We start from the raw sequence: 12,793 nt of genomic DNA, 5'->3' as shown, positions 1-12,793 counted from the left end.
GGGGAGGGGCCGTGTCGGTCACCCCCTCCGCGCCCAGGGGGAGGCGCCTCTGCCATTCCCTTTACTGACCCTCGCGGTGCAGCTCCAGCCCCGCGGGTTACCGTCCCCCTCCCTCCCCAGCACCCCCCCCCCCGGGGCGCTTCACCCAAACCCGTGCTCCTGGGGGGGGGAGGGGTCTTAACCATGCCCGCCGCCGTGCACCCCAGAAGATCTGAGTGTAGCGTTCAGGGAGTCCACGAATTTGGATGGGAAAAAACTTGCACATTGACTTTTACTAACCTTTAAGGGATTTATCTTTTCCTTCTAGTGTGAGTGTTAGCAGTGCCTGTGACTCTGTCACCAAAAAAAAAAAAAAAAAAAAAGGCAGACACTAGATAGAGCACATCAAGTTGTCGCCGACAGCTCCAAATACCGTATGTGTCCCTCAGGACTTGGAAAAGAGTTACTAGGCCTGCCACCAGAGCTGATTTTTGAAAGCGCTGATGGAACACATTTATTACTATATCACACAATTATAAGTACTTTGATAATCACTTCAATATTATTGGTTTTCTTTTAGGCATATGGATGTGATGTTACATGTTTAAAAGACGGTTCTTCTGAGAGGAGGTCCATAAGCTTTACCAGACTAAGTGGTCAACGGTACCGAGGTTAGGGGTCCTGGTGGCAGCGCCCACTGCCCCTCCCTCTGCGTCGCCTCCCGAGGACGCAGTACCGCCTTTGGCCACCGGGCGGCGATGCGGAAGGGGCTGAGGGAAGCAGAAGGAGTGGGAGGAGCGGGATACCTGGAACCACCTGCAGACCGCGCTGTGAGGCGGGGCTCCCAGTCTGCGTTATCTTGGCATTAAAAAAAAAGTGAGTTAATGGGGCGCTTGGGTGGCTCAGTCGGTTAAACGTCCGACTTCAGCTCAGGTCATGAGCTCACGGTCCGTGAGTTTGAGCTCCGTGTCGGGCTGTGTGCTGACAGCTCGGAGCCTGGAGCCTGCTTCGGATTCTGTGTCTCCGTCTCTCTCTGCGCCTCCCCCGCCCGTGCTCTGTCTCTCTCTGTCTCAAAAAGAAAATAAAAACATTAAAAAACAAAGTGAATTGACAATGGCTCATCACAGAATTGAATCCGCCTTTAAAGGAGCAAAAACAAACACGCCCACTAGAGGGAGCCCTGGCACATCGTTCTTCAAGATAGCTCTGTCGGGGGTTTCTTGGTCGCAAAACTTCATAGTGGTTGCAAGCAACATTTTATTGGGAAATGTTAAATAAGGTAAAAAAGAATGGGCATGTTTCCTGTAATTCCCTCTGGAAAACGACGGTTAACATTTGGGATATATGCTGCCACACGTACGGTTGGAATTTTTCTCACTTGGTGGGTTAATATTTATTTGAAGCATTAACTCAGTGGTTCAAGGAACCGCGACTGTATGTGCGTGTGATTCTGGCAATGTGGGGAGACATGTCTTAATTTCACAATGACCAGGAGGCACGGCTGGCATTGAATGAGCAGACACCTGGGAACCTGACTCCCATCACATGTACAGACTACAAAATGTAATCAATTTTTGCAGTTTTAAAAACACAGGCTGGGGCGCCTGGGTGGCTCAGTCGGTTAAGCGTTGGACTCCTGATTTCAGCTCAGGTCATGATCTCACGGTTCTTGGGTTTAGGCCCCCCCCATTGGAGCTTGCTTGGGATCCTCTCTCTCTCTCTCTCTGCCCCTTCCCTGCTCTCTCTGTCGCTCTCAAAATAAATAAATAAAATAAAAACACAGGTTAAAATAATATTTATTCTAGCCTTTGATCTTTATCTCTCTCTTTCCTGTTTTTGTCCTTATACAGAGTAAATTCTGATCTTCTTACTTTTCTTAAATCCGAACTTACTTATTATAAGCAGAGGCAAGCATCTGACACTTTATTATGTTTTCCAGTGTCATGGGGCGTGAGCACTGACATTTTGAAATATGTGTTATATGGTTACAAGTTGTTTTCCTTCCCCCCTCCCCGTTACGGTACAGATACGGTATTATGATTTTTAAAAATTAAGTGTATGAGAAGGCATACTATTTATGGTTGTCATTTATGGAGAGTAAAGGAGGCATTAACAAAAATTTTATTTTTATGAAAATGGTCTTGGGTCCAATATGCATCGTCCCTGCTTCAGGCATGCGTATTGTGAAGTCCTTCCCTCTGCCCTCCCAGCCCCACCCCTAGCCAGGAGCTAGGCTTGAGGATTCCATTAGAAATAGATCCTCAGGCCCAAAAGTAGTGCGTGAGTTGGGGAGAAGGGCCTAGAGTGAAGATTGGTGTGCGCGCTGTGGCTAGTCCTATCCCATGGGGGATGTGAGGAGCATCAGATAGATGCCCCTGATGAGTTTGGAGATCTGAGAGCAGCCCTTGTGTCCTGCTTCCTACCAGAGTGCTGGGAGGTGCCCAGCCATCACAGGATGGGAGAGCAGTGGGGAAAAGGGGCTCCTGGATCTGTGGCTCTGTGGCAGCCTCATCACATCCTTATGACATCCGTGAGCCTGGAGGTGCCACGGCTGGGGTGATGGGGTTGGGCGGCAGACCCGGGGAGGAAGGAACAGCCCCCCAGGAAGTGGAGAGCCCAGCGGATGCTGACACAGGTAGGTAATGGTCAAGGCTGCCCCCTATTTTTCTAGTTCCTAATGGTAATTAATGACCTCCAGGACTTAGAACCACCTTAGGGAGAAAGGAGAATGGGGCAGATACTCTCAAGTTTACTCTGAGCCATCTGAGAAAACCTTCATTGAAACCGAAGTTCCAGCTGTGGGGCAGGGTTTAGAAAGGCTTGTGAGCAGGGCAGACAACATCTGGCCAGAAAAGAGCCCAGCTTGACAGTCACCGGGTCTGGTTCCCCTCTGGATTGGACGTGCCTGGAATAAGCCGCTTCTGCTGATCTAAGACAGGGATTTTTTCCTCTTAGATCAGGGTTTCTGGACATCACAACTATTGACATTTGGGACTAGAGAATTCTATGTTATGAGGGGCTGTCCTGTGCATTATAGGATGTTTAGCAGCATATCTGGCCTCTACCCACTAGATGCCAGTAGAGTCCTCCCTGCCCCCCAAGTCGTGACCATCAAAAATGTCTCTAGACATTGTCAAATGCCCCCCTGGGAGGAAAAACTACTCTAGGTGGAGAGCCACTGCCTTGGATGATGACTGAATCGATGAAAAAAAAAAAGCATGGGGTGCCTGGGTGGCTCAGTGGGTCAATCGTCCGACTTCGGCTTGGGTCACAATCTCATGGTTCATGAGTTGGAGCCCCACGTCGGGCTCTAGGCTGACAGCTCAGAGCCTGGAGCCTGCTTTAGATTCTGTCTCCCTCTCTCTTTGCCCTTCTCTCTCTCTCTCTCTCTCTCTCTCTCAGAAATAATAAATAAAAACGTTAAAAATTAAAAAAAAGAGGAAATTCTTCAAAAAAAAGTGTAAATTGTGTAAGTACAAGGCTTTGGGTAGAGCAGAGTGGGCTTCCTCATCTGAACCCCAGAATCAGAACGACTTTCTACCGTCCTAGACCTAGACTGCAGCCCTCCCCCCACCGAGGGCCGGGCTGTCCCTGTCACACCCTAGCCGGGGAGTGGCAGCGCCTAACACACCCTCCGCAGGCGAGCCAGCTCCCAGGAGAAAGAGTAGAAAAGCAGGCTGCCTGATACACACCTTGTTTCTCCTTCCAAATTCAAATCAAATAAATAAAGGCGTGGAGAGAGACCAAAGGTGTTAACACCACTGGGGGTCTCTCCTCTTGGAAGGAAAGAAACATCAGGAAGAGGGAAGAAGTGTCCCCCAACTAAGATGGATGAACCACAGGCTGGAAAAAGTCTGCATCCCTGAATCACCGCTTGGAAGAAAGCTGCCCCCCCCCAGTTTCCAAGCCTGTAGCGGACTAGGCGTGAGCAAGAGGCAGGCTTTGATGTGTTTAGCCACTGAGCCCTTCAATTTGTTTTTTGCTACAACAAAGAGAGGCTACATAGCCTAAACCACCACAAAGTCTGCTTCCCTCACACACATCCCATTCTCTAGCCCTCCTGTGGCTCCCCCATCCCCAGCCAGTCGCAAACCGAAGTTTTCAATCCCTTCCACTGAAACACCTCTGAAACACATCTGACTTCCAGGAGTAGCTGTGAAATCCTGGGGGGAGGGCAGCAAAGCACATGAGCTGATGAGGACCATCCTCCCTCAGAAGCTGGATGAAACAGACATAGATTTTAAAATCTCAAAAAACTTTGGAAGTTAAATGCAGTAGTGTGGTCGCTTGGATTGGATCCCAGAACAGAGAAAGGCTATTAGTGGAAGAAAATTAGTGAAATGCTAATAGAGTCTAGAGTTCCGCTAATAGTAACGTACCCATGTTAATTGCTTCGTTGTGACAAATGTACCAGGTTATGTAAGATGTTAATATGAGGGGAAGCGGAGTGAGGGATATCCAGGCACTTTCTGGGCTATCTTTGCAACTTTTCTGTAAATCTAAGATTGTTTCACAATACAAGTTTTGTTTGTTTGTTTTTTGTTTTAGAGCAAGCGGGGAAGAGCTAATAAGAGTGTGAGGGGTTACTATGCCGAGGTCTACAAGTCGAAACCCAGAAAGATGAGCTGAGTGTTCAAGGTGCTTTTGTCCTTGAGAGTATGTACTGATTCAGAAGAAGCAGCTAAGAAGATGAGCTAGGAGTCTGTGGCCCTCTCTCTCAATATGTATCCACCAGATTGCCCACCCTTAGGTATCATACATAGCTATACATAATATCACATTAGGCTAGAACTCCTAAGGGCTGCATTTTGGGAGAAGGGTGAACTGCAAATAAATGAGGCCACCATGGACTTTCACTCAGCTTCCTCTGTCATTTAGGTGTCTTAGGAATCTTCAAGCTTTGGGGCACCTGGATGGCTCAGCCAGTTGGGCATCTGACTTTGGCCTCAGGTCATGATCTCTCAGGTGGTGGGTTTGAGCCCCGAGTAGGGCTCTGTGCTGACAGCTCAGAGCCTGGAGCCTGCTTTGGATCGTGTGTGTGTGTGTGTGTGTGTGTGTGTGTGTGTGTGTCTGCCCCTCCCCTGCTCTCTCTCTCTCTCAAAAGTAAACATTAAAAAAAATTAATTAAAAAAAAAAAAAAAGGAAATTTCAGGCTTTAAACCTGTATTTAAAATGGTCCTGGTCTGGTTTCAGACCCTACCCTTACCCCCAGGTAAAGATACCTTAACGATACCAATGAAAAAATCCTTTCTGGAGGAAAATAGCATCAGCCTGAGTCTCAAGTTATTTTAAAAATTGTTTTTGAAAATACCATCTAGGGGGCGCCTGGGTGGCTTGGTCGGTTAAGCGGCTGACTTCGGCTCAGGTCATGATCTCACGGTCCGTGAGTTCGAGCCCCACGTCGGGCTCTGCGCTGACAGCTCAGAGCCTGGAGCCTGTTTCAGATTCTGTGTCTCCCTCTCTCTCTGCTCCTCCCCTGTTCATGCTCTGTCTCTCTGTCTCAAAAATAAATAAACGTTAAAAAAAATTAAAAAAAAAAAGAAAATACCATCTAATAAACCATCAAAGATAACCAGCTGTATGAGGAGACAAGACTCCATAAGCGAGAACGTGCAGAGACAGCTGAGCATAGAAACAGACCCGTGGAGACTCCAGATGTTGAAAACAGCAGCGGCAGCCTGAACACAACCATTCTTACTATGTTCGAGGAGGTCCAGGTCAAGCTTGAAATGCTGGGCAGAGAAGTGGAAACTATAAAAAATTACATAGCAGACTCGAAAAAGGACGACATAAAATTCTAGAACTGAAAAAAGTATGATCATTATGATGAAGAATCCAACGGACGGGGTTCGGATCAGACACAGTTGAGATGATAATAGCGAACTGGGGTGCTAGCACCTGCTGCCTGGGGCAGGGGACCCTCTTGCCTGGGTCTCAGGGAGGCACAGTATAGACACCCAGTGGTGACAGGTGGCACAACAGAGTAGTGAGGGAAGGGTGGTCTTTTCATTAAGTAGTGTTTGGACACTTAGGTCCCCACATGGGGGAGAAATATTGGCCATACATCTCAGTCAACACGGATAAATTGGATAAATCATAAAAGAAGATTACGCTGAGTGAAGGAAGCCAGGCATACGAAAGACATACTGTAGGATTCCATTTAGAAAAGTTTAAAAACAGACCAGACACATCGTGCATACACTTAGATGGTAAAACCAGAAAGCAGGAATAATGACTATAGAAGTCAGGGCAGAGGTGCCTGGATGGCTCAGTCATCTAAGCCTCCGACTTCGGCTCAGGTCATGATCTCGCGGTTCTCGTGGGTTCGAACTCCACATCATGCTCTGTGCTGACAGCTCGGAGCCTGGAGCCTGCTTTGGATTCCGTGTCAGGGTAGTGGTTGAATTTGTAATCTGCAGGGAGGGCGCACCCCCGGGCTTCTGGGGCCCCCAGTTGATTCCCCCCAGCCCAGGCGGTGGCTCCACAGGTGTTCACTTTTCACTGATTTGTGAAATAGTCTTGTTTTGTGCCCTTTCCTGTGTGCGCATTCTATCTCACGAATCTAAACCGGTTTTTTGGTTTTTTTTTTTTTTAGTTTTTGTTTAATGTTTTTATTTATTTTTGAGACAGAGAGAGAGCATGAGCAGGGGAGGGGCAGAGAGAGAGAGGGAGACACAGAATCCAAAGCAGGCTCCAAGCTGTCAGCACAGAGCCCCACACGGAGGCTCGAACCCACGGACTGTGAGATCACGACCTGGGCTGAAGTCGGAAGCTCCGACTGAGCCACCCAGGTGCCCCTAAACTGTGTTTTTTTGTTTTTTTGTTTTTTTTGAGATGGGATAACAATAGCAACAAATGGGAAACGTTACCAGAAGAGAAAAAAAGGTAGTTACAAGTACTTTCCTTTGTTCTCCGTGAGATGTAAATGGGCTGAACCCGCCCTTTCTTCAGACCCTTCTGACTCACCCTCCTGATGTGTGTCTGGGAGGGAGCCCATTTCTCCTCTTGGAATTATTCCCCGTTCCCTTCGGTGTCTGGGCCGAGCGCCAAACTGAACGAGGCAGACCTGTAGCCTCAAGGATTCTTTGCGTCACCTCTCTGAGGATCGCTGACAGTCTGTCTTTTTCAGAATTGCTTCCTTTACCCTCCTCTCCCTGTAAGGATGGAGCCCAAGCCACTCATTTCTCTGCCACCAAGCTCCTCTTCCCGTTCCGTGTGCAGCTGACCCGCCCAGAGCATCCCCGACCTGGCCCTTGACGCCAGCCCTGCCTGGGCCCCCAGCCATCCTGGCCCACTCTGCCCTGAGTCATCTCTGTCCTGGGGTGCAGGCCTCTCCCTAGCTCTCCAATCCAGACTCTCATCCACCCAAGCATCCCTTTCTTTCTCTCTCGGCGTATTTTTCCTTCCAACTTGCTGGCCCAAATATCCCCTGGGCTAAAGGACAGGGACATATAAACATTTTAGTAACTAATATGCTAAATCATCTTCCAGAAGGCGTGCACCAACACCCCTTCCAGTATAAAGCTGTTTATTTCCATGCATGTACTTGACCGCATTGGATGTCAACAAACTTAAGCATTTTTGCCTTAGTAGGTGACAAGGGACATCGCTTTTTATTTTGGTTTAGAATTCTGTGATTATGAGTTGTGCATCTTTTTGTATGTTTATTGACTGTATCTATTTCTTTTGTAGCAAACTATTTTTTTTAGCCAGTTTTCCTTTTTCCATCCTATTTTTTAAATTTTTAAAAAATTTTTATTTATTTTTGAGAGAGAGAGAGACAGAGTGAGAGGGGCAGAGAGAGAGGGAGAGAGAGAGAGAATCCCAAGCAGGCTCCGTACTGTCAGCACGGAGCCTGACGTGGGGCTTGAACTCACAAACTGTGAGATCATGACCGGAGCCAAAACCAGTCAGCTGCTTAACCGACTGAGCTACTCAGGTGCCCCTTTTTTCCATCTTATTGATTTGTGTGAATGCTTATAAATTAAGGAATTTAACTATGGGTCATGTTGTGTACCATATCCTATCATGTTACAAATAATATTTTGTCCATAAATGTGTTTACGTTTCACTTAGTCACACATGTCTATCTTTTCCTTTATAGATTTGGGTTTGGATTTTGGCTTAGAATGGCCTTCCCTCACTCCAAGATTATAAAAATAAATCCACTGGAGAAGTATTTTGGTGTGAGAAGTGAGGTAGGGATCCAGCTTTCTTTTTTTTTCTTTTTACATAAAGACAAGCTAGTTGTCCCCACACTATTTTTTTTTTTTAGTAATTCCTCTCTCCACACTTATTTATAATGTCATCTTTCTAAAAAGTTAAATTACCATATACATGAGGATTATTTCTGCACTTTCTAGTCTGTTCTATTTGTCTAGCTGTTGGTGGTTTCTTCGGTACCAAACTTAAAATTTTTTTTTTATTAAAAATTTTTTTTCAACATTTAGTTTTGAGAGACAGAGAGAGACAGAGAATGAGCAGGGGAGGGGGAGAGAGAGGGAGACACAGAATTTGAAGCAGGCTCCAGGCTCTGAGCTGTCAGCCTGGAGCCTGACACGGGGCTCGAACTCGCAGACCGAGAGATCATGACCTGAACCCAAGTGTTTTATGTACAAAGTGAGTTTCTTCTAGCTGGCCTACAGTTAAGTCTTGCTTTTTTTTTTTAAGTTTATTTATTTATTTTGAGACAGAGACAAAGCACGAGTGGGGGGGTGGGGGACAGAGAGAGAAGGAGAGAGAGAGCCTCACTGCCAGCTCAGAGCCCAGTGTGGGGCTATGTCTCAAACCGCGAGACCATGGTCAAGAGCCAGATGCTCAAACGACTGAGCCACCCAGGAGCCCCCAAGTCTTGCTTTTTAAATCAGTCTGACAATCCCTTACAATTGGAAGATTTAGTCTATTTACTTTTTATAAAAACAACTTTACTGAGATATAATTTACACACCATAAAACCTCTTCATGTAAACTGTACAACTCAATGGCTTGTAGTCTATTCAGAGACTGAATAGTAGCATTTTTAGTAGACTCACAGAGATTAGTATATTCAACAGAGGTTGTAAAACCATCACCATAATCTAATTTTAGATCATTCTCATCACCTTCAAAAGAAAGCTGGTACCCATTACCTTTCACTCCTCACCTCCATTCCCCCAACCTAGGCAACCACACCTTTTTCTGTCTCTGTAAATTTGCTTATTCTGGATTTTTCCTATTAATGGAATCATACAATAATTGGTCTTTTATGACTGACTTCTTTCACTTAGCATCACGTTTTCAGGTTCTTCCAGGTTGTGGCATATATCAGTACTTCATTTCTTTTTATTACTTGATAGTATTACGTGGGGCATCTGGGTGGCTTAGTCGGTTAAGTGTCCGACTTTGGCTCAGTTCATGATCCCGAGGTTCACGAGTTCGAGCCCCGCGTTGGGCTCTGTGCTGACAGCTCAGAGCCTGGAGTCTGCTTTGAATTCTGTGTATCCCTCTCTCTCTGCCCCTCTGCCCCCCTCTCGAAAATAAATATTGAAAAAAGTCAAAAAAAATTCCATTGCATGGTGATGCCCCTTTTTATTTACCCATTTACCAACTGATAGACATTGGGTTTTTTCCACTTTGGGGCTATTACAAATAATGCTGCTTGAACATTCTTGTACAAATTCTGTGTTTTCATTTTCATCTCTCTTAGGCACATGTCTAGGAGTGGAGTTGCTGGCTCATATGGTAACTTTCGGTTTAACCTTTTGTTCACCTTCATTTTTCAAAGATATTAAGAAAATCATGTACGGATGCATCTATGGACTTAATATTAATTTTCACTTTTTATTACGTTAATATATTACTTTACATGGAGTTACAGTAATAGATTTACAAACGGTAGGCCACTTAATTTCCAAATATTAAGCCACGTTTAGAGTATACTGTACTTGATAAAGATGTATTCTTTTGGTGTTCTGGTGAAATTGTCAGTTCATGCAGTTTTCAGGAATAAGTGAGATAGGTTTCTGGGGTTGGGTTTCTTTGTTTTTTGCTTTCTTCATCAGGTTTTCATCTCAGTGCTGTGTTTGCTTCATAAAAAGAATTCTGAAGACTTCCTTCTGTTTCTATGTTTTATCATTTTTTTTAACGTTTATTTTTATTTTTGAGACAGAGAGAGACAGAGCATGAACGGGGGAGGGTCAGAGAGAGAGGGAGACACAGAATCCGAAACAGGCTCCAGGCTCTGAGCAGGCAGCACAGAGCCTGACGCGGGGCTCATACTCACATACCGCGAGATCGTGACCTGAGCCGAAGTTGGACGCTTAACCGACTGAGCCACCCAGGCGCCCCTCTGTTTCTATGTTTTAGAAGAGGTTAAGGTATCTGTTTACGTGGTTAAATTCTGCAGCACTATCTGGTGCTTTTTGAAGGAGCAATTTTTTGACAACTCCACTCTATTTTTTTTTTTTAACTTTAACTAGGCTCCATGCCCAAATGCGGGGTTTGAACTCATGACCCTGAGATTGAGAGCGAGAGTCGTAAGCTCTACCGACTGTGTCAGCCACGTGCCCCAACAACTCCACTCTATTGAAATGGGTCTGTTAATAGCTCTCTCTCCTCTGGGATAATTTAGGTAATTTGCATAATGATAATAATAAACTGGGTTTCTGGACCAATCAAGTCTTCTGGGTGCAGTGACAGCATCAAGCTCTTAACACCCCATGGGGCACCTGGGTGGCTCAGTCGGTTGAGGGTCCAACTCTTGGTTTCAGCCCAGGTCATGGTCTCACTGTTCATGGGAACATGAACTTGGGCTCCGTGCTTCTTGGGATTCTCTCTCTCCCTGTCTGCCCCTCCCCTTGGTGTGCACCTGCTCTCTCTCTCTCTCTCTCTCTCTCTCACTTTTGAGATCTTTAAAAAAGATCCTAACACTCCAGGAATCATACTGTTATGTATTTTTGTGTCTGCCTTCTTCCATTCGACATAATGTATTTTGACATTCACCTGTGTTGTTGCATGGTGAGGATAATCTTCGAAGAGGAATTTCTGTTTAAGGATGATACTCCCATGTGGATACACCACAATTTATCTGTTCACTTATTGAAGGACATCTGGATTGTTCTCCATTTTTTATTATTATGAATAAAGATGCATCGGATTCTTGTACAGCTGTTGTAGCCAGATGGTTTTATATCTCTAGCCAGGGCTAGAATTGCTGGATCACACGGTAGATGCATGTTCAATTTTTCAACGAAGCTGCCAGTTTTCCTAAGTGGTCGTACCATGTTGTACTCACATGGCAGTTAGAGAGTTCCAGGTGCTCTGCGTTCTCACCGCCTTACCTGTACTTTTCACTTTCACCCTCCAGTGCATGGAGAGTGCTACCTGCTGGCGGCTGGTGCATTTCCCTCTGACAAATGATATGGGATGAGCACTTTCTTTTATGCTTATTGGCTATTTATATATTTTCTTTTGTGAAGTGTGCATTCACATTTTTGCGTGTGTGTGTGTGTGTGTGTGTGTGTGTGTTGGCTGTGTGGTTTGCCTTTTTATTACTGAGTTGCAGGGGTTCTTTATTCCAGGTATAGGTCCTTTGTCAGATAGTTCTGCTCTGAATAGTTCCTCTCAGTCCGTGGCTTGATAGTGCTTTTTGATAAACAGAAGTTTTAAATTCACATGAGGTCCATTTATCAATTTTTTTTTTTTTAGTGTCTCTCTTGTTTATGTCCTTTCTGAGAAATCTTGATCTACCAAAAGATGGAGAAGATAGTCTCCTATGTTTTCTTCTGGAAGATTTATCAATTCAGTTTATGCTTAGGACTATGGTCCCTCTTAAATTGAACTTTGCGGTGTGAAGTAAGGATTGCAGTACCCCCCCCCCCCGGAAACACACACACGTACACACATGAATACCCAGTTGTACCAGCATCATTTGTTGGTGTGCTCATAAAAAATCATTTGACTCTATATCGGATGGCCCTTGGTATCTCTCCAACACAGCTCTCTGGTAAAAATGTGTCTGTGCAGTCTTTCTGTACTCAAAGTGAATACCCAGCACAAGGAGCATCACATCACCTAGGAGCTTGTTAGAAGTGCAGACTCCAGCCCCATTCCAGTCCTATACAACCTCCAGATGATTCACAGGCACATTACATTTTGAGAAAGAAGCACTGGTGTAGATCATTTTTGATGAAGGTGGGGGAAATGTCATCATGACACTCCACCGCGGACAGCCTCCCTATATCCTACTGCAGGCTGCGGGGTCCTGGGAACTCATTTCCTCTTCTTAGACGCTACGCTTACTCTCAGAAGCAATCTCAGGGTCCACCACTCCCGACAAGTGCTGCGGCGCGTTCTTTGCTGCTGGGAGACAGGGGAGGGAACTCACTCGCCTACTCCTCACCCTCTTAATACCCACAGCCACCTGCTCACTCACCCAGCAGCTTCTGCCCTCTCCTCCATACACATCCTTCCAACCCTTAAACCTCAGTTTCTTCGGTTACAGAGCCCAGATAATAATGGTGTCCATCTCAGGGGCTGATATGATGCAAAGCGATCTAAGGAGCACCTGGGCATAGAGACAGCACAATAAAAGTCAGTGATCTTCACGGCCATTTCACAGTGCCTGTCGCCCAGAAGTCCCAGCATACAAGCTGCCTCCGCGCCCCCCGCCCCCCGCCCCCACCGCCCCGCAGCCCCACCCCCTATACCGGGGCAAAATTGAGCCTGGCTGTCTTCCCAGCTCGACTTCTCCTCCCTCCCTTGCACCGATAAATCTTTCCCAGCACGCTGCATTGTTACAGCCACTTGCCCTCGCGTCTGACTGTCCCCGGTCCGG

Source organism: Acinonyx jubatus, chromosome E1 (genome assembly GCF_027475565.1).
Source record: "Acinonyx jubatus isolate Ajub_Pintada_27869175 chromosome E1, VMU_Ajub_asm_v1.0, whole genome shotgun sequence".
Lineage (NCBI taxonomy): Eukaryota > Metazoa > Chordata > Mammalia > Carnivora > Felidae > Acinonyx > Acinonyx jubatus.
This window is presented reverse-complemented; position numbering follows the sequence as displayed.